Below are 21837 nucleotides of genomic sequence, written 5' to 3' on the forward strand. Positions count from 1 at the left end.
CAAGCCACTTAAATAGCCTCATCCACCAGAGGGCAGACAGCAGAAGCAAGAAGAACTACAGTCCTGAAGCCTGTGAAACAAAAACCACATTCACAGAAACATAGACAGATGAAAAGGCAGAGGGCTATGTACCAGATGAAGGAACAAGATAAAATCCCAGAAAAACAACTAAATGAAGTGGAGGTAGGCAACCTTCCAGAAAAAGAATTCAGAATAATGATACTGAAGATGATCCAGGACCTCGGAAAAAGAATGGAGGCAAAGATCGAGAAGATGCAAGAAATGTTTAACAAAGATATAGAAGAATTAAAGAACAAACAAACAGAGGTGAATAATACAATAACTGAAATGAAAAATACACAAGAAGGAATCAATAGCAGAATAACTGAGGCAGAAGACGGATAAGTGACCTGGAAGACAAAATGGTGGAATTCACTGCCACGGAACAGAATAAAGAAAAAAGACTGAAAAGAAATGAAGACAGCTTAAGAGACCGCTGGGACAACATTAAACACAACAACATTCACATTATAGGGGTCGCAGAAGGAGAAGAGAGAGAGAAAGGACCCAAGAAAATATTTGAAGAGATTATAGTCGAAAACTTCCCTAAGATGGGAAAGGAAATAGCCACCCAAGTCCAGGAAGCAGAGAGAGTCCCATACAGGATAAACCCAAGGAGAAACACGCCAAGACACATAGTAATCAAATTGGCAAAAATTAAAGACAAAGAAAAATTATTGAAAGCAGCAAGGGAAAAAGGACAAATAACATACAAGGGAACTCCCATAAGGTTAACAGCTGATTTCTCAGCAGAAACTACAAGCCAGAAGGGACTGGCATGATATACTTAAAGTGATGAAAGGGAAGAACCTACAACCAAGATTACTCTACCCTGCAAGGGTCTCATTCAGATTCAATGGAGAAATCAAAAGCTTTACAGACAAGCAAAAGCTAAGAGAATTCAGCACCACCAAACCAGCTCTACAACAAATGCTAAAGGAACTTCTCTAAGTGGGAAACACAAGAGAAGAAAAGGACCTACAAAAACAAACCCAAAACAATTAGGAAAATGGTAATAGGAACACACATATTGATAATTACCTTAAATGTGAATGGATTAAATGCTCCAACCAAAAGACACAGGCTTGCTGAATGGATACAAAAACAAGACTCATATATATGCTGTCTACAAGAGACCCACTTCAGACCTAGGGACACATACAGACTGAAAGTGAGGGAATGGAAAAAGATATTCCACGCAAATGGAAATCAAAAGAAAGCTGGAGTAGCAATAGTCATATCAGATAAAATAGACTTTAAAATAAAGAATGTTACAAGAGACAAGGAAGGACACTACATAATGATCAAGGGATCAATCCAAGAAGAAGATATAACAATTATAAATATATATGCACCCAACATAGGAGCACCGCAATACATAAGGCAACTGCTAAGAGCTATAAAAGGGGAAATTGAAAGTAACATGATAATAGTGGGGGACTTTAACACCTCACTTACACCAATGGACAGAACATCCAAACAGAAAGTTAATAAGGAAACACAAGCTGTAAATGACACAACAGACCACATAGATTTAATATTTTTAGGACATTCCATCCAAAAACAGCAGATTACACTTTCTTCTCAAGTATGCACAGAACATTCTCCAGGATAGATCACATCTTGGGTCACAAATCAAGCCTTAGTAAATTTAAGAAAATTGAAATCATATCAAGCATCTTTTCTGACCACAACGCTATGAGATAAGAAATCAATTACTGAGAAAAAAACGTAAAAAACACAAACATATGGAGGCTAAACAATACGTTACTAAATAACAAAGAGATCACTGAAGAAATCAAAGAGGAAATCAAAAAATACCTAGAGACAAATGACAATGAAAACACGATGATCCAAAACCTATGAGATGCAGCAAAAGCAGTTCTAAGAGGGAAGTTTATAGCTATACACGCCTACCTCAAGAAACAAGAAAAATCTCAAATAAACAATCTAACCTTACACCTAAAGGAACTAGAGAAAGAAGAAGAAATAAAACCCAAAGTTAGCAGAAGGAAAGTAATCATAAAGATCAGAGCAGAAATAAATGAAATAGAAACAAAGAGAACAATACCAAGGATCAATAAAACTAAAAGCTGGTTCTTTGAGAAGATAAACAAAATTGATAAACCATTAGCCAGACTCATCAAGAAAAAGAGAGAGAGGACTCAAATCAATAAAATTAGAAATGAAAAAGGAGAAGTTACAACAGACACCGCAGAAATACAAAGCATCATAAAATGGACAACCTGGAAGAAATGGATACATTCTTAGAAAGGTATAAACTTCCAAGATTGAACCAGGAAGAAACAGAAAATATGAACAGACCAATCACAAGTAATGAAATTGAAACTGTGGTTAAAAATCTTCCAACAAACAAAAGTTCAGGACCAGATGGCTTCAAAGGTCAATTCTATCAAACATTTAGAGAAGAGCTAACACTCATCTTTCTCAAACTCTTCCAAAAAATTGCAGAGGAAGGAACACTCCCAAACTCATTCTATGAGGCCTCCATCATCCTGACACCAAAACCAGACAAAGATACTATAAAAAAGAGAAAATTACAGACCAATATCACTGATGAATATAGATGCAAAAACCTCAACAAAATACTATCAAACAGGATCCAACAACATATTAAAAGAATCATACACCACAATCAAGTGGGATTTATCCCAGGGATTCAAGGATTCTTCAATATATGCAAATCAATCAATGATACATCATATTAACAAATTGAAGAATAAAAACCATATGATCATCTCAAGAGCTGCAGAAAAAGCTTTTGACAAAATTCAACACCCATTTATGATAAAAACTCTCCAGAAAGTGGGCATAGAAGGAACCTACCTCAACATAATAAAGGCCATATACAACAAACCCGCAGCAAACATCATTCACAATGGTGAAAAACTGAAAGCATTTCCTCTAAGATCAAGAACAAGACAACAATGTCCGCTCTCACCACTATTATTCAACATAGTTTTGGAAGTCCTAGTCATGGCAATCAGAGAAGAAAAAGAAATAAAAGGAATACAAATTGGAAAAGAAGAATTAAACTGTCACTGTTTGCAGATGACATGATACTATACATAGAGAATCCTAAATATGCCATCAGAAAACTACTAGAGCTAATCAATGAATTTGGTAAAGTACAGGATACAAAGTTAATGCACAGAAATCTCTTGCATTCCTTTACACTAATGATGAAAAATCTGAAAGAGAAATTAAGGAAACACTCCCATTTACCATTGCAGGAAAAAGAATAAAATACCTAGGAATAAACCCACCTAGGGAGACAAAAGACCTGTATGCAGAAAACTATAAGACACTGATGAAAGAAATTAAACATGATACCAACAGATGGAGAGATATACCATGTTCTTGGATTGGAAGACTCAATACTGTGCAAATGACTATACTACCCAAAGCAACCTACAGATTCCATGCAATCCCTATCAAATTACCAATGGCATTTATTACGGAACTAGAACAAAAAGTCTTAAAAGTTGTATGGAGACACAAAAGACCCCGAATAGCCAAAGCAGTCTTGAGGGAAAAAACCGGAGCTGGAGGAATCAGACTCCTTGACTTCAGACTATACTACAAAGCTACAGTAATCGAAACAATATGGTACTGGCACAAAAACAGAAATATAGTTCAATGGAACAAGATAGAAAGCCCAGAGATAAACCCACGCACCTATGGTCAACTAATCTATGACAAAAGAGGCAAGGATATACAATGGAGAAAAGACAGTCTCTTCAGTAAGTGGTGCTGGGAAAACTGCACAGCTATATGTAAATGAATGAAATTAGAACACTCCCTAACACCATACACAAAAATAAACTCAAAATGGATCGAGACCTAAATGTAAGACCGGACAGTATAAAACTCTTAGAGGAAAACATAGGAAGAACACTCTTTGACATAAATCACAGCAAGATCTTTTTTGATCCACCTCCTAGAGTAATGGAAATAAAAACAAAAATAAACAAATGGGACCTAATGAAACTTAAAAGCTTTTGCAAAGCAAAGGAAACCATAACAAGACAAAAAGACAACCCCCAAAATTGGAGAAAATATTTGCAAACGAATCAACGGAGAAAGGATTAATCTCCAAAATATATAAACATCTCATGCAGCTCAAAATTAAAAATACAAACAACCGAATCCCAAAGTGTGCAGAAGACCTAAATAGAGATTTCTCCAAAGAAGACATACAGATGGCCGAGAGGCACATGAAAACCTGCTCAACATCACTAATTATTAGAGAAATGCAAATCAAAACTACAATGAGGTATCACCTCACACCAGTTAGAATGGGCATCATCAGAAAATCTACAAACAACAAATGCTGGAGAGGGTGTGGAGAATAGGGAACTCTCTTGCACTGTTGGTGGGAATGTAAATTGATACAGCCATTATGGAGAGCAGTATGGAGGTTCCTTCAAAAACTAAAAATAGAATTACCATATGACCCAGCAATCCCACTACTGGGCATATACCCAGAGAAAACCATAATTCAAAAAGACATGCACCCCTATGTTCATTGCAGCACTATTTACAATAGCCAGGTCATGGAAACAACCTAAGTGTCCATAGACAGATGAATGGATAAAAAAGGTGTGGTACATATATACAATGGAATATTACTCAGCCATAAAAAGGAACGAAATTTGGTCATTTGTAGAGACATGGATAGATCTAGAGACTGTCATACAGAGTGAAGTAAGTCAGAAAGAGAAAAACAAATATCGTATTTGTTCCACACATATATGTGGAACCTAGAAAAATAGTACAGATGAACTGGTTTGCAGGGCAGGAATTGAGACACAGATGTAGAGTACAAACGTATGGACACCAAGGGGGGAAAGTGGCGGGGTGGGGTGGGGTGGGTGTGTGATGAATTGGGAGATTGGGATTGACATGTATACACTGATGTGTATAAAATGGATGACTAATAAGAACCTGCTGTATAAAAAAATAAATAAACTTCAAAAATTCAGAAAAATAAATAAAACCTCTCGAATGAACTTGAAATTGCCTTTTGTTTTCAACATTAGAAGCTTAAATCTAATACCCATATATTGGGATTTAAAAATATATTTTGCTGTTTTGTTCTTGTAAATTATGCATATAGTTCATGGCTGTCTAGTAATAAAGCATATGTGAATTTTACTTTATCTTTTTCTGCTTTTTACATGCAGGAAAATAAATTATAAACTTGGTCTCTAAGGAGAGCAGAAGTAAATGTTCTGCTTCCTTAAACAGTAAGCTTATTTTGTCATTTCCATTGAATTCCTTTTTTGTTGTAAACAATCCTATTATTTATTTCAGGAAAATACTGTTTTCCATCTGAAATAGGATTTGCTTTTGTTTGTTAAAAAGACATTGGAGACTTAAGGAAAGGCTTAGAAACATCATCCTATATGTGAGATGTGCCTTTTATTTAGCTATTTCTGTTTCTTGTACAGAAAATTATTTTGTGATTGATGTTTCAGAGCTTGCCAATTCCATTTTGACCTTGGCTATATTTGCACATTTCAGTTATTTTTATTTATACTATATTTTTGCACAAAAATTCTTTCAAATTGAATGCCAATATACATGTGTCTCCCCTAGCATGCTTAGAATCTTTGCCTATAACGATCTACTAGTTTTTCCTTTTTTAATAAAGTTTTCCTGAAATCTTGAGCTCTCCTCTTTCTTAGATATACAAAATTTTTGAGCTCAGTAGAGCAGGAGAAGAATCTTCATGTAATTTCAATAACTTTTCATTTTACCTTCTTCTTATAGATCAGGGGTCAGCAATTATTTTCTGTTAAGGGACAAATGATACTATAGGTTTTGCTGGCCATGGGTCTGTCACAATTACTAATTTATGCTGTTGTAAAAGAAAAGCAGCCATAGATGACATGTAAATAAATGTGTTGCTGTGTACCAATAAATCTTTATCTATTAAAAAGAGCCATGATCAGGATTTGGCCCATGAGCTGTAGTTTTCTAACCCCTGTTTCAGATGGCTACTTTTCTCATTGCTAATGAACTTAGGAAACATATTATATTACGAGGATAATACTATGCTTCAATAATTGCAATATTTGTAGACTTCAGGTGTCCATAGCCACAGTTCTTACCCTCAAGACATATGCAGTATTGCTAGACAATTTTTGCAAAAACAAAAACATGCAGTGTATTCAATCTTATCAATATAAAAAAATAATACAGTTCACTTTGATCTCTAGCAGGATAAAAATTTTTATAAAACTAATTAAGTTCTGAAAGATGTAAAGAAACTTTTAAATTTAGTTATAAGGAGTAGGGATATGGGAGAGAAGTTATAGGAGAAACAACTAAATTCACTGCAAAGTTGAGAATTGGAACTGCTATAGATACACTATTTTTTCCCCTCTCCAAACTATTGTTCATGAGAAGCAGGCTGAAGATAAAAAAGTACAGAACAGAAAGAAATTTGTAGTCAGCCTCCCACCTGCTAACCCAAGTCAGCTGATCAGATAAATATAAACACTAAATCATTGAACAGAAATGGCCAGACAGGGTATCCTTTTTTTAGTTTTTCACTGTTGAGGAAATTGTTAGCTGTGGGCTTCTTGTATATAGCCTTTTTTTATGTTGAGGTACACAATACAGTGAAATATAATAATATTAATCATGATAATAACGAAGAGGAGGAGAAGAAAATGAAATATTATTCAACATTTAAAAGGAAGGGAATACTGCCATTTGCAACAACATGGATGGACCTGGAGGATATTATGCTAAGTGATATAATCAGACACAGAAAAACACTATAATCTTACTTATATGTAGAATCTAGAATAGTCAAATTCCTAGAAGCACAGAATAGAATGATGGCTGTCAGGGGCTGTGGGGAGGCGGGTATGGGGAGGTGATGGTCAAAGGGTACAAAGTTTCAGTTATGCAAGATAAATAGGTTCTGGAGAGCTACTATAAAACATTGTGCCCATAGGTAATAATAATAATAATAATACTATTGTACACTTAAAATGTTCTAAAAGGATAAATCTTACGTTAAGTGTTATTACCACACAGAAACAATAATGGTGATGATGATGATAAAGGGAGTAGGAGAAATTTTTGGCAGGTGATGGATATGTTTATGGTCTTGATGGTGGTGGTGATTTTCTGGGTGTATACTTATATCCAAACTCATTGAGTTGTATATATTAAATATATACAGCTTTTTACCTGTCAATAATACCTCAATAAAGTGGTTAAAAACCCCTTTCATTTGTATATGAATAATAAGCATAAGGATTCAACATGATATCTACTTCTATATACTAACAGAAAAAGGAGGTATCGTAAATGACAGAACACTAAAAAAAAAAAGAAAGTTGTTCCAGGAAAAGACGACATTTTAGAAGCAAATAATACCCTAAATTCTTAAAACTATTGAAAATAAGCTATCCCTTGATTCTATAAGATATTGCTCAGAGAACAACTAATAAGATAAAAGAATAACATCAAAAGTGAGAACAGAGAGCAGTGCTCATCAAACTGTAGATTACAACATTGTCATTACCAAAAATGAGTACACACTAGAAGCAAGGAGAAATGGGTTGCCTGCAAAGTCAATTATGGATGACAGACTTGCAGAATATATCACCATAAAAAATTTAAAAGATCAACAGAAATTCTTAAGTAACTATGACATACAGAGAAGGTCTGACATAAACATAAAGGAATAGGTGTCTTGTATGAAAGAGGGCCTTCAATTGTTGTCTAAAAGGTCAGAGCTTAGTCATGATAAACTGACAAAGAACAAAAAATAACAAAGCATATCTTGGTGAAGTTAATAAAATTCAAGTACAAAGAAAGAATCTTATACACATTTAGCTATGTAAAAGAACTCAGATATAGGAAGAAAAACATATTTTGGCTACAGCCTCCTCCACAAGCAATAGAAAAGTGCCAGAATGTTATTTTAAATATCTGCTACAGAAGTAGTTCTCAAAGTGAGGTCTGAGTTCCTTCGGGGGCCTCTAAAAACTTTTTATAAATCAAAACTAATTTCACAAAAATACTAAGATGTCATTTGCTCTTTTATCTTTCATTTTCTATGAATGTATAATGGAGTTTTCTAGAGACTATATGATGTGTCTTATTGCAAGAGATGGAAGGAAGCAGATACGAGATTCCACTCATTTTCTATTAAGCTGAACATTGAAGAGATTTGCAAGAATGTAAAACGATGAGGTCGGAAAAGATGATTGATATGATTTCAATCTTCTTAAATTTATTAAGACTTGTTTTGTGGTCTAACATAAGATCTATTAACTTAATAACCTTGAGCTAGATATTTGAACTTTCTAAATGGTTGTAAAGTAAGCAGTGTGCTGTGATTTTATAATTCCCAACACCACCTTCTCTGTGGCTCTACATGGGGTTCCCCTTCTTGGCAGCACTATCAAAATTTCCCTTCCTCTTCTGTACCTCGTTCTTTTCTAGAGCCTTCTAAGTGAGGGCTTCAGCAAATCCATTCATTTCCTCTTTTAATTATATTTGCATTTCAAATCAGAAGTACTGTAGAGATTTATGCTTACCCCTCCTCCATACTATAATCTAGAAATATGGAAAATAGCTTAAAAAGTAGAGAACATATTCTGGATATTTTTAGTATTTACTATATGGCAAGTATTCTGCTAGATACTAGGAATATAAACAAGGAGATGGCAAAAGTATAACATAGAAGAAAAAGGCACCTAACAGAGTAGGCTAAGATAAATGTTATTAGAAGAATATATAGAAATAAGTGAAGCTTATCATTGGGGATTTGTGAGGTTTCTCAGAGAACCAAACCATGAAAGAACATGTTCTGACTTCTAACAATAATAAGAGTATATTTTATCCCAAGGAAGGGAAACATTAAAATTCTTTTTCCAATATCTAGCTTCTCCAAACAGAGCTTTTTAAATATATGCCTGATATTCCAATAAAATACTCATAGCCTGTTGATTCATTCCACAAGAATATGAAATATCCAAAGAGTACCAGAAAAAGTAGAGCAAAACATGATCCAATCCTTACCTTCAAGAATACCTCAATTATCTCTTTGTTTCAAATTCAACTTCCTGTTCTAGATCTAACATTTCTGTTAGTGAGCAAAATGTGCCTGACATTTAATTTTCTCAACGTGAATTTTCTTTCTTGCCCACTTTGTTAGAATTGACTCCATAGCCATCTTTCCCAAACTCCCATAAACTGCTGTTCATTTCTAAATATCCACCTCTCCTCTTATATATTCTCACCATGAGTTTTAAAAACAGAATAGCTAGGCTCAAATTCCAGATTTGTCAACGTCATGCTAGGGAAACATGGGCAAGTTGCTTAATTATTCTAAACATCCATGCTTTATAAATTAAAGATACTCTATGTAAATTTTCAGCACAACGCACAGTACATAGTAGACATAATAGTGAATAGATCAATTATAGATATGTAGTCTACTCTCTCACCAGTGCAAGATGGAGAATGTTCTTTGCCTTCACAACTGTCTCAGTCATTTGCAATCTAATATGGTACTGAGGGCAACTCCTGTCAAGTTTTCCCTGTTCCAAACTGAAAGATACGGGAGGAATATGCAGTCTGATTCTGCCTAATCATGCATTCTTCCAACATTTTTTATATTACATCTGGAGCTCAACTTTTGAAATTTGAGCCACAAATTTGTTGCTATAAACATACGCTATGATTTTGCCATTAGAATATGCCTGTTACAAAAATGGTGGTCTCACGCATGAATTAAAGAGGGCAGAAGGATATCAGATAAAACTTCATAATATCATCTCTCTTTCTCAAAATGTCATTTGCTCTCATGATCCTTTCTTTAACTTAGATTTCTAGTATTCTCCTCCCATAGGAAACACAAGTTCTATTTTAGAGTGGTCTTCACAGATATTTTCAACACCGTCTCACTTCCCAGAAGAAAAACAACCCACACAGTTTGTGAGCCACACATACAAGTATTTGGTATTTTACTTAAATGCCGATTTGATTTGTGAAACTTTTTCATTTATACAGGAAACATACAGTACAGCAAATAAAAGTAAAAATTGTTTTCAGTATCACATGGATTTGACCACTTAAGATGAAAATAAAACCAGCAGAAGGTTTATTAATTATTGGTGCTTAGGATGGCATATGCCTCCTTTGGCCTGAAAGGAGATCGGGGCATTTGCCCTGAGACATCATCAAGTGACTTTCTGAGTAAGCATAAAAGTGTTTTTTTTCTATCAGCTTCATTTTATAACTCTATAAAGGACTATCATGATATTTTTAAACTTATTTAATAGTCCCAATACTATTTTATGTTAATGCCATAGTTTTACTAGGAATTGAAGTTGGACTCAGAGGAGTATAATTTCCAGGGGCATATTTCATGGTACTTTATAAGTTATTTTATTCTTTCAGCCTTACTTTATTGGCCTTTTTAATATATTGGCTGTATTATACTATGAGGTTCAGAGTAGATCCTATGTCCTCACAAAGACCCTGTATTTATATTTATTGTGCTCTAATTCAAGCTGCTTAAAACATTTTAAGTGTCCTGTAGTTCAAATGACAATGTGAAATCTCCATGACTATTTTAGAAGGCAATTGATGTTACTACAGTGGAGAACAGCAGTTGGAAATAGACATTATCGCACATTTATTTTAAAATGATTGTAGATCAGATCCACAATGACTTATCCACAGTTCCAAATCCACAGAGCTCTAAAAACTAAAGGACTTTTAGTTTAAAAACATTTAAAAAATTTTTTTAGATTAAAAAATTTTTCTTTTTGTTAGTTTGATGCCAAAATTCATGGAGCAGCTAAATCTGACACAAACAGAAGTGAGGCTATTTATAATTTTTATTTATCCCACTTAGTCTGAATAGCCATATGGTTTGCTATAGATTTATCAATGTGGTTAAAGAGTATTACCCTAGGCTTTCCTGAGTATTACATAGTAAGTGGTATACATGCCATAATAAATTTTTTAAAAGGTGCTGTATAATATACATAAAGAATAATACACATGTGTATTAGTTTGCTAGGGCTGTCATAACAAAACACTATAGACTGGGCGGCTTAAACAACCTAAATTTATTTCCTCACAGTTCTAGAGGCTATAAGGCCAAGACCAAGGTGTTGGCAGGTTTGGTTTCTTCTGAGACCTCTGTCCTTGGCTTGCAGATGGCTGCCTTCTCCCTGTGCCCTCACATGGTCTTCTCACTGTGCTCTGGTGTCTGCTTGACCTAATGTCCGCTTCTTATAATAACGTCCATCGAATTGGATTAGGGTCCAGCGTAAGGCCCTCATTTTAACTTAATTACCTCTTTAAAGGCCTTATCTACAAATACATCCCCATTCTGAGGTACTAAGGGTTATAGGGCTTCAATATATAAATTTAGAGGGGATACTATTCAGCCCTTAACAACATGTAGAGATTGGTAAAATTTTCACACACAACCACACCATTGCCAGCACCACAGAAGCCCCTCTTATGTTCCCTTCTGGCCACTACCCCTGTGCTACCAAGGGAAATATATGCTGATTTCTGTTTGCATAGATTCAATATTTTCCTCTTTTATTTTATATTAATGGAATCATATATCATATGCTCTTTCGTGTTTAGTTTCTTTCAATTAGCTTCACCCATAATGACTTGTATAGTTATAGATAATTCATATTGTTGTACAATAATAAATTGTGTTATAAATCAATTTGTCTATCTATTTTATCACTAATGGGCATTTGGATAGTTTCCAGTTTTGCGCTACTACAAATAACACTGCTATGAGTCTTCTTTCACGTGTCTTTTAATGAACATTATTGAGTAGGGAGATTGTTGGTCATAGGGTAAGCTTATGCTGAGCTTTAGTAAGTCTGCTATGCTGTGTTTCAAGGTTGCCAGACCAACTGAAACCTCCATTTGAACAATTTCGTGTATGTGATGTCTATTTCATAAAGGCAGATACTGTAATTTAGAATCAATATAGGAAATCATAAATAGTACAGGAAAAGCATTAGAGAGAAAATGGGAGCCTCCAGAATACATATTGATTATTTTAAGATACAACACATATATCAGATAAGCGTGCAAAGCACTACTGTACCAACACTAAGAAGTCAAGGATAAAAATGAACATGGCTGTGTTTCATAATCATTTTTCTTAACTGATAAAAATAATAGATATTGGTTTCAAATGATTAAGAATCAGAACTAAGAACTCCCTGATTCAAGGAGCCGTGATTCGACCATGTAGCTAATTACCAAGGAAAGTTTTGAAGCAATCTTTCTTCCAGAACAAAATGATTTAAAAAATTAAATTATAAAAGGTTGTGACCATCTCTTACAAACTCAAATATATTACTATCCTTTAATCTTTGAAAGTGGTCATGACAATGAGCATGCTTGTCACTTCCCCCATTTGCTCTCAGTTAATTTCCTGAATTTCTCCCAACCTAATTTGAATTGACTGGCACTGAATCCTTCACACTATCTTTCTAAGGATCATTTACCAAGAGGATTCTAGTTGAGTTTGGCCAATAGACACACAATAAGGAATTTGGAGGACTGGAGGAAGGAAATAACCAGCACTTCCTGCTTCTACTCCATTTTTCCAGCTCTCCTCAGGCAGCCTCCCTCAGAGTTCCAATTTCCACTAGCTGGACCTGACTCTGGTCACACCATCTCCCACTTTGGCTTCTCCAGTTCTAAAGTGATCATGGTCTCCTGCTGTTAGTAATTGTTGGTTACCTCACCATCCTTTGGTTTTCCAGCACATCTATCTTTCTGTAATTCATTCATTCTGTTGAACTACTTAGGATGGGCTGTTTTGCTAATTAAACCTTTACTAATACAGGCTTAGTACCAGGAATAGCTCCACAGGAGACTCTCAACATGGGATTTTGGGATTGGATTTCTCTCCTCTTGGAGTTTGACCGCATAAGAGCTTTCTTGGCTAAAGAAAAATGCATTGCTAATATCTATGGCTTGCAGATGCATGGGGATTATCTATATTATCACATATTATTATTTTTAGTTATTTGAGATGAAATACCAATATAGGGAAAAGCTTTGAGGTGTCCAGTATTTGTTGGCTGCTTCTAACAATTATGAAGACCTTTTAAAAAGATAAACTCAGACTTTCATCTCAAGAAATCAGAGAACAAGAGAGAGTTTCCATTGTTGCCTTAAATATCCTTTTTCTTTTCTTTGTCAGTATAAGGCAGGCATGGTTCAAAGTCTTACCCACAATTGAATTAGGCTGATTGTGGAATTAAAACAGAACTCAAATGCTCACCATTGCCATGATTTTTATGTTAAGATTTGGGCATTGCCTTGGAAGGAGTGGAGCCCAAAGAGTGGGATGAGAAAAGCTGAGAAGACGGACAAGTCTAAAAAAAGTTGGGTACCAGCAGAAGTACCCTTCCTCCACTGTCTGAGGAGATCAGACTTCCCTTTCCCTTCCCTTCCCTTTCTTAAAACTTTGTAGTAAGTTCATCTGAGATATTTGTTTGTAATAAAAATCTATCATGCTCAATTATATCATCCTCTGTTGCCTCAAGACTGGCAATTAGAATAATGTTGGAAGAAATTTTGATGAATGAGTGACTCTTACAATTCTTCTTGGATTAGATATCAAAATGTGTTCACTTGGTTCAGGTTTGTGGAATTGATAAATGATTAATCACAGGCTTACAGAAAGTATATTAAAAAGGCCAATTATTTCCTTGCTTAAGACATGAATTGTTAATCTAAGAATGTGGTTTTTAAAGCTAATTAAGCACTTGTTTAAAAAAAATCATCTTTTACTTGATATTTTATAAAATATTTGAGTATATTTATAAAAATGGAATTTTCTTTCTGAAAGTTGAAATCATTGTTCTAACCATAGTCATATTTGTCCTACTAATTTTAATTACAATTTATAACAAGGAGAGTGGGAAACAGAGAGGTTGAAGGATTTTATGATGGCACACATGATCAATGACCTTTAAGGTCTCATTTTCCATAATGGTCCACTTTTTATATTCTGGTTGGTTCTGCTTCTATATGTCCATATTATGGTGAAAGCACATGATTTATCTATAAATCCTGTACCAACAGAACTACTTACTTCTCTAAGATCTATGAGGTTAGGAATTGTGTAGGTATTTATATTTTACATTTTATTCAGCCTACTCTCTTACATAAAGTTGGCTCCTGTGGTGGTCATTACTTCTGTTTGCTCTTACCTCCAGTTTTCCTCCATCACGCACAGAGTAGAAGCAAACTTTCACATGTTTTGAAGTTAGGCATGACGGTGTGATTTTCTTGGCTGATGAAATGTCAGCAGATGCACTCAGCAATGTCACCCTTGGAAGGTAGTGACTAATTTGCCATCTATGTTTCTCTTTCAGAGTAAACAGAGATGCCATAGGAAGGTCTCTAAACACGGACAAAATGGAGCACAGCCCTCTACTGAATATATCTCATGGTTTTAAGCCTCTGAGATTTTAGGGTTGTCAGTTAACTAGACTTACTAAATTTTTTGTTGATCTGATTTCTGAGGATGGGGAGTTTTTTAAAACCCTTTGTCTATTACCCACTATAGTAGTTTTCAATCCAGTTTTAACCATGGCATCTTTTCTTCAAGTGAAATTGTAAGCCAGATAAAAACACTTGAAATTGGGTTATTCTGGTAAAGGGGCTGGTTGCTCGGAGTTCACTGCTCTACCCACCCTCATGAGCTGAGCTGTCCAGGGGCATCTCTGTGGCTCTACCAAGACTCAGTTGAGCACAATTTTAAGAATGTAATTGGTTATCAGGAGATTTTGGTTTAATCCAAACTAGTAATTGATGATACATACATTTTATTCTGAACATTTCAAAAAATACCTCCAAAATTCTGTTTTTTTTTACATACAGGATGTACATACTACAGAAATCATTCTAAATCCCACCTCATATTAGTTGTAGAGTAAGATTTGGAATGAGGGGTAAAAAATATTTGGTTTGGCTTTATATCTGTGTGTGTGTGTGTGTGTGTGTGTGTGCTTAAGAAATGCTGTAGAACAGTAAAAATACATAATGAGATGGTACCTTTATGCCTTCTGATCAAATGGATTTTCTGAATCATAAAGCACGATAAGAATATAAAGTATTTTTATTTTAATTAGGATAATGCATTTAGAGAAAACAAGTGTAAGCACTATTTTTTTAGAAGATGGGTTCTGAACTCTTAGTTCCAATCCAGGAAAAGGAAACAATGATTTAGCTTTTTTTCTCCTTAGGGTGCACAAAAAGACTAAAAAGGTTGGGCAGCATTAGGAAAGGTAAGGAACTGACACAAACATAAGCTTATCCTACTCTGAAATTATTGTGAGGCCCCCCTGCAATGTTCTATACTGTGATTGCTAGTGAAATGAAAGATGTAATGCAGATAGAAGCAGCTCAAGAAGATGTAATTTAAATGGCCAAGATGATGGAATGCCTCCATGAAAAACCAGAAGATTAGGACTCTTCAGTCTTAGAAAATTAATGTGAAGAGAGTAATGATTAAAATGAATAAACTGGTCTCTGAGGCCCATTCTAGCTCAAGGAAATCTTGAAAGAAATGACAAATAATAATGGTAGCTAACTTTATTGAATACTAAAACTTTCCATACTCTGTTCTGAGCGAATTATACATGTCTATTTATTTAATCCTCAAAATAATTGTATGAAACATATACTTTTATTTTCTCTCCTTCGTAGATGAGGAAACTGAAGGCAACCTAGTTAACTTACATAATATGATGTTAAAAAACTGGGCTAGCATCTGAATTCTTATAGATAATGGAATGGCTTTCAAATTATAATATATATTATACTTATACATAATATATATATCACAAAGTAATTAATACATTTTTTTTCAAGCAAAGCTAGCTATGGCTGCAGAACAGCCATAGTACTGTATAAAATTGCTGCTGCTTCTTATGTCCATAAATTTTTAAGCAACATAAACACTTTAACTTTTCTGTACAAATATGCTAAATTTATTATGTGCCTCCATTCTCTATTTGAGTACTTTTCTAGGTTTGTTGTTGTTCTGTTTTGTTTTTAATTTGATTTACCTTTTTCTCCTGTGTAAAACTTCCCTTAGCTGTTCCAATCCACAATGATCACTAGCTAGATACCTTTTATGAAATCCCTGCATTAGTCATGCTCCAGATCTTCAATCCCCGTAAGGTAAGTATTACTATCTAAGCTTTATAGCAAAGTCAAACAACGTGCTTGAAGGAGAAGCAGGAAATTCAGAAACCAGAAACATAACGAAGTTCTATCCATGAAGCTCAAGTTCAGTTCACCCACTATCTCTTCGACTCACTCAGCACAACCCTCTCTACAACTTATTGGGGTTTACAATTTTCTCATGATATTGCTGAACAATTTTTATACATATTTACGAATAATTACCCCCAAACCTATAATTCACATACATTATTTTTAATCATCAGAACTACCATATAAGTTAGATGCATTTATTCCTCAAAGGCCTGCAGTCAAAAAGTTAGTAGTTGGAGGATATGATGGTTTGAACCCAGGTGTCAAAGTCTACATTTTCCTTCACACTCATTCAATCATTTAGTCCTTTACTCAATAATTATTTGACTGCTTATTAGGAACCAGACTTTACAAATAGCTTGGAATATACTCATGGACAGAGCAGAAAATCCCCTGTCCTTATGGAACAAACATTTTTTGAAACGTGGCCTCTCATTTCTTTGGCTTCATTGTGAACTCTTTGAGGGCAGCAGCCAAGTGACAGACCAACAGAGCCATTTGTAAGATTTCTCAAACAGAGCTGCCTAAAGCATATGTATTGACTGAGTAATCTTGTAGTTGATTAACTCAAAGGATAGGCACACACTATTTATTAGGCCAAATTAGTAATTAATTAGCTTTACTCTATCCCAGAGCTTCAGTATAATCTCTTCTTCCAGGCTGCTCCAAAGCAAGGCAGAATGAGAACTGCCCCACTTCCATAATAGTTTTTTTATACTGCTAAGGAAAGTACTTAACCCACTGCATTACAACTGGTTGTTTACTTGTATTTTTTATTGGGCTTTATGGTTTTGAAGGCTAGATTCGGTTTAAAAAAATTTATATCCATAACAATATATATCTGGCAAATAGTAGGAAGTAAACACAGTTCTGTTGAAATAAAGGGAAAAAAATGTCACCTAGTAATCTTATAAATGCATGGAATGCTCAAAAGGAAGAAATATACAAAAGCATATATATGAATCAGTATAAACTGAACAACTCATACAACTAGAATAACAACCCATTCCAAGACATTCCAATCGAAGGGTTTAAGCTTAAATTTCAACTCTGCTATTTACTCTCTATTTGATCTGAAAAAAATCTAGCTTAAAATCTAAATTGTATTATCTATAAAACTCATCTCTCATTTGTGAGATTAGATAGTTACAGATCATTTTAAAAATATAATGAGAATATAATGAGAAAATATATAGTATATGTAATTACAGATATGTTGCTGTATGTGAAAGTAATAAGATATAATAACTTTTCTCAGGTTATCAAAATGCTCTCATATAAAAAGTAGTATACGTTAGTGATTTAAAATCTAAGCTCTCAAATCCAAAGACTGAAATCAAATTCCAACTCTACAAGTTTATAGAAGTGTGATCTTAGACATAATTCTTATTATCTTTAAGCCTCAGTCTCTTTGACTGGAGAAAAAGAAATTTTATTAATTGTACCTTACCACCATATAATTATGCTATAAGAGTTAAATGATAAAAAGTACATAAAGTTATTAGCATAGAACTTTGAACTTAAAAAGTTACAGAGATCAATATACTATTTATTTTTACAAAAGCTTACAATTAAACATTATTTAGCATGTTCAGAAACCATGCTAAAGGAACATGAAATACTTTCAAAAATTTCCCCTGCATTGTCTCTGCTTCTAGTTTTGTTATTTGTTTGGTAAGTTCTATCATTTCTAATCTCTAATGATATGTGATTATTATACAGGTGTTGCTCCAAAGGAACTAGATTTGCTTTTTCTGCTTGATGTAAATAAATATTATTAGACTCTTGAAATATAGATATAATCAGTAACCTAACTCAAATCTTAATTGGATTATTTTTTCTTGTCTCATGAAAATTATGGAAAAATAAATATTTCTTTTTCTATTTACTCATATTTAGTAGTTTGAGCGAAAGTGAAATCAAGGCTTTGAATCCAATGCTTTTCTCACTCCTAAATATGCCAGGCCATGAAAAATCTGCATTTGGTTTTCCTTATACATCTTGAATGTATTTCATGTATTTTTTTAATGTTTTCTTATGATCTATTTTCTCACCAACCTCCACATGCTTGATGGAAGATGTAAAAAAGCTATTCCATATGCTCTGTGTAAAATGCATTGAATGGAGAAAATTGGGCACGAAACTGTCTACTTAGAAAAAAGTAAGCAGAACAATTGCATGAATTTTCCATCTGAACAGGCGAATTATACTTAATTGGTCTTTTCAGGTTTAAATTTCCAGATTCAAAATTCAGGTGACAAAGATTCAGCAAAAAATTACATAATTGGTCTTTTGCTGTTGGTTTGTAAGGATAAGCATGCGTTACATGAGTTGCACTTTCTAAGGTAACTTATTACACAGGTATGACAGACTAGGAATCATGCAAAAAACAGGAGCAAGATTTTATCTAATCCATTAGTTTACAACGTATGCACTACATAGCTCCCACGAAGAATTTAAAGTAACTTAAAAGGATCATATCCAATAAGTTAATAAGCATATATTAATGAAGTAAACCACATACCAGATGCTTTTATTCATGGAATTCAGATTATTTAGGGCTAAATTTAGGTTCTAATCTTTATGTAAAGTACAGCTAAAGACAATTAAAATATTTCCCATAACATATAGTTTTAGTTTTGTCCAAGAACATATGAGGTCATGATGTAAGCCCCATAATGTGTTTCATGAATTGTATCTTAGTTGATATTCCTCATAAGCCAAGAGAAAGTATTATTGTCCCCCTTTTACAGATGGGGAAATTGAGTTGGAAATTAAAGAAGGCATGCAAGTTTCGACAAAATTAAGTGACCAAAGTTAGGATTTAAATTCTGATCTAATTCAAATGCAAAGCTCTTTCTCACTACTTAACAAATCCCTCTGTGATCTCTCCTGAAACACATTGTTGGTAAGTCACAAAGTCCTCCAAGAAATGCCATGGATACACGGAGAGAAGAAAGTCTAATAATAATAAATAAAATATAATAATTAAGGTCTTTAGTGAAATATCTACTACATTTTAAATATAACCAAAGATCTTCATCTAGGTAAACTTATTATAGGATATTGGCCTAAGAAGTCACCAGAACAATAAATGATTTATGGATTACTTATGGTCCATAGTAATCCTTACTCTTGAGAGATGAATCAATTAATACTCCCCAGTTTCCTGACTAAAATCCTATTAATGACATAATATTAGATGACCAAAACTGTCTGTCTTCTGTGTAGCTTTCTCTTTATATTTTACTGAAATTAACTTATAAATATTTAAAATAGATATTAATAATTAATATTAATATCACATTAAATCACCATTATTAATGTCTGAAATAATGGGAATTTGGACTAGAATGGTCACAATGAAAAGGTGAATGGATGAAAGAGATTTGAAAGACACATTTGATAAGATTTATAAAAGATTGGATACAGAGAATAAGGAAGAGTAAGTTGTCAATGAGGACTCACTTTCTGAAATGTGAAACTGAAGGAATAGTGGGGATGCTCAGGGGAAAAGTGAAAGAGAATGAGGTGTGAAGTTACTTTAAATAACTGGGCAGTAATGCCAAACAAGGGGTGACTATATCCATCCATGCTGAGAGGAAGGATTAGGGCTGGAAATACAAAGCAATCTTCCTCAGCTAGAGATGTTCATGAGGAATACGTGCATATGGTTAAGAAAGAGAATGTGAAGTGAGGAGAAAGGAGACTTAGGACTAACCTGTAAGGAAGTCCAACTTTAATGACCAAGCAGCAGACAATGAGCCTACAAAGTAGACGACCTAGGAGACACCAGAGATGTAGGAGGAAAACCGATATAATTCCACCAATGCAGGTGAAGAGGAATCCAAATGAGAGAGAATATTTAATAAGTCAAATGCTGCTAAAAATAAAATAAATTGAAACCTGAAATGTCCATTTTATTTATTATAAAGAAGCTTCCATATTTATGTTTGTTTCCAACTTAACCTATTAATGTAATTTTTGCCATTTTTTTTTAATGTAAAAGTGTTCTGTTGGATAATTAATTGATAAATTCTATCAACTCTTCAGCATCTAAGCATTAACAAACTGATTTCAATGAAAAAAAATTGTGAGGGAAAATTAAGAATACAGGTCTTTGAGGTTTAAGAATTTCAAAACAATTGCTTTATGTAAACACAGATTTATCTTTGAAAAATATTTGTGAATTAGTATACGCAGTTTTAATATAATGTTATCTCTTGAAAACCAGAGACAAATATTAATTAGGTTAAGTAAAATAATTTAAGTAAATTTAGTTAAAATAGTTTACAAAGATGAAGATTATACTGAAGGATCAATTTTCTCTTTGAAGTTCTTCTTAAGTATATCTTCATCTAAGTTCTTTTATTTCATCTTCTTAACCTAAGTACAATTTAAATACATGGAATCTTTGCTATGAAAGTATCTCAAACATTTCAGGCAGAAGGAAAATAAAGTCACCTTTAAGTTATGTATAACCAAAATCTATGGAAATCAAGTTTCAATCAGAACAGAAACTTGTAACTTATTGTTCAACTGAGAGTTTCTTCAAATGGAAAAATATTATCTCATAGAAAATTTTTATGTGGATTCCTAAGTGTGTGGATGCCTGTGTATGTACACACACACATTTTAGTGTTTCCACATGTGCATTAGGTGAATATGTGAAATATTCACCATAGTACTGTAAATGAAAAGTAAAACTGAAATCTATTTCTTTGTGTTGGGGTTTTTAAGTTTGAATAAATAACATCTTTTTCTTCCCCTCTTGGGTTGGGAATTGATTATGATAATAAAGCATAAGAGTCAAAGACACTGAGATGAAAATATCAGCTTTTAATCACAGTAAGGCTGTTTAGAGAATTTGCTTTAAATCTTCAGCATAGAGGGCCTGCTAGTACTTCAAACTATTATTAAACATACTTGAATAGATCTGAAAAATTCAAAGCTTCCCCTGGCAAGCTTCATACTAAAGGCACAAAAATTTGTTATTTTTGAGGCTGGCACCAAAACAGAGAGGGGAAAGGGAGAGGGATTGAATGTATGTAATTCCTACTATAAAATTTAGCAGATAATTCATCCTGTGCTTAGAGATGAGCATGTGAGTAATGGGGAAAGAGGCCAAGTATTGCTCTAAACTCTTCTCTGAGTGGAGGAGAGAGGTGGTTTCCCTCTCAATACCATACATTGATAAAATACACTTACATTAATTTGAATAAAAACTTAATACATACATGTGGACCTGTCAGGCATACCATAGCAAATTCCCATTCTATTAGTCCCTTATGTTATATTTTTAGAAATGGTTAAATTCTTCCATTTCAGGGGGGAAAAAAAAGGAATTTAGACTAGTAACAAGACTAATAAGCAAGTAAAATAGCCTTTTATTGCTATAATGAGCTTAAATTTCAGCAAGTTCATGTGGCCAAT

General features: G+C 33.8%; 1 long non-coding RNA gene across 1 annotated transcript in view; it reads right to left on the minus strand.

Moving 5' to 3' along the window:
• Window positions 1-21837, minus strand: part of LOC309609383 — a 742735-nt gene that overhangs the window by 450218 nt on the left and 270680 nt on the right. The window lies entirely within an intron of this gene.

The sequence above is a fragment of the Balaenoptera borealis genome, assembly GCF_965194805.1.
Source record: "Balaenoptera borealis genome assembly, chromosome: 13".
Lineage (NCBI taxonomy): Eukaryota > Metazoa > Chordata > Mammalia > Artiodactyla > Balaenopteridae > Balaenoptera > Balaenoptera borealis.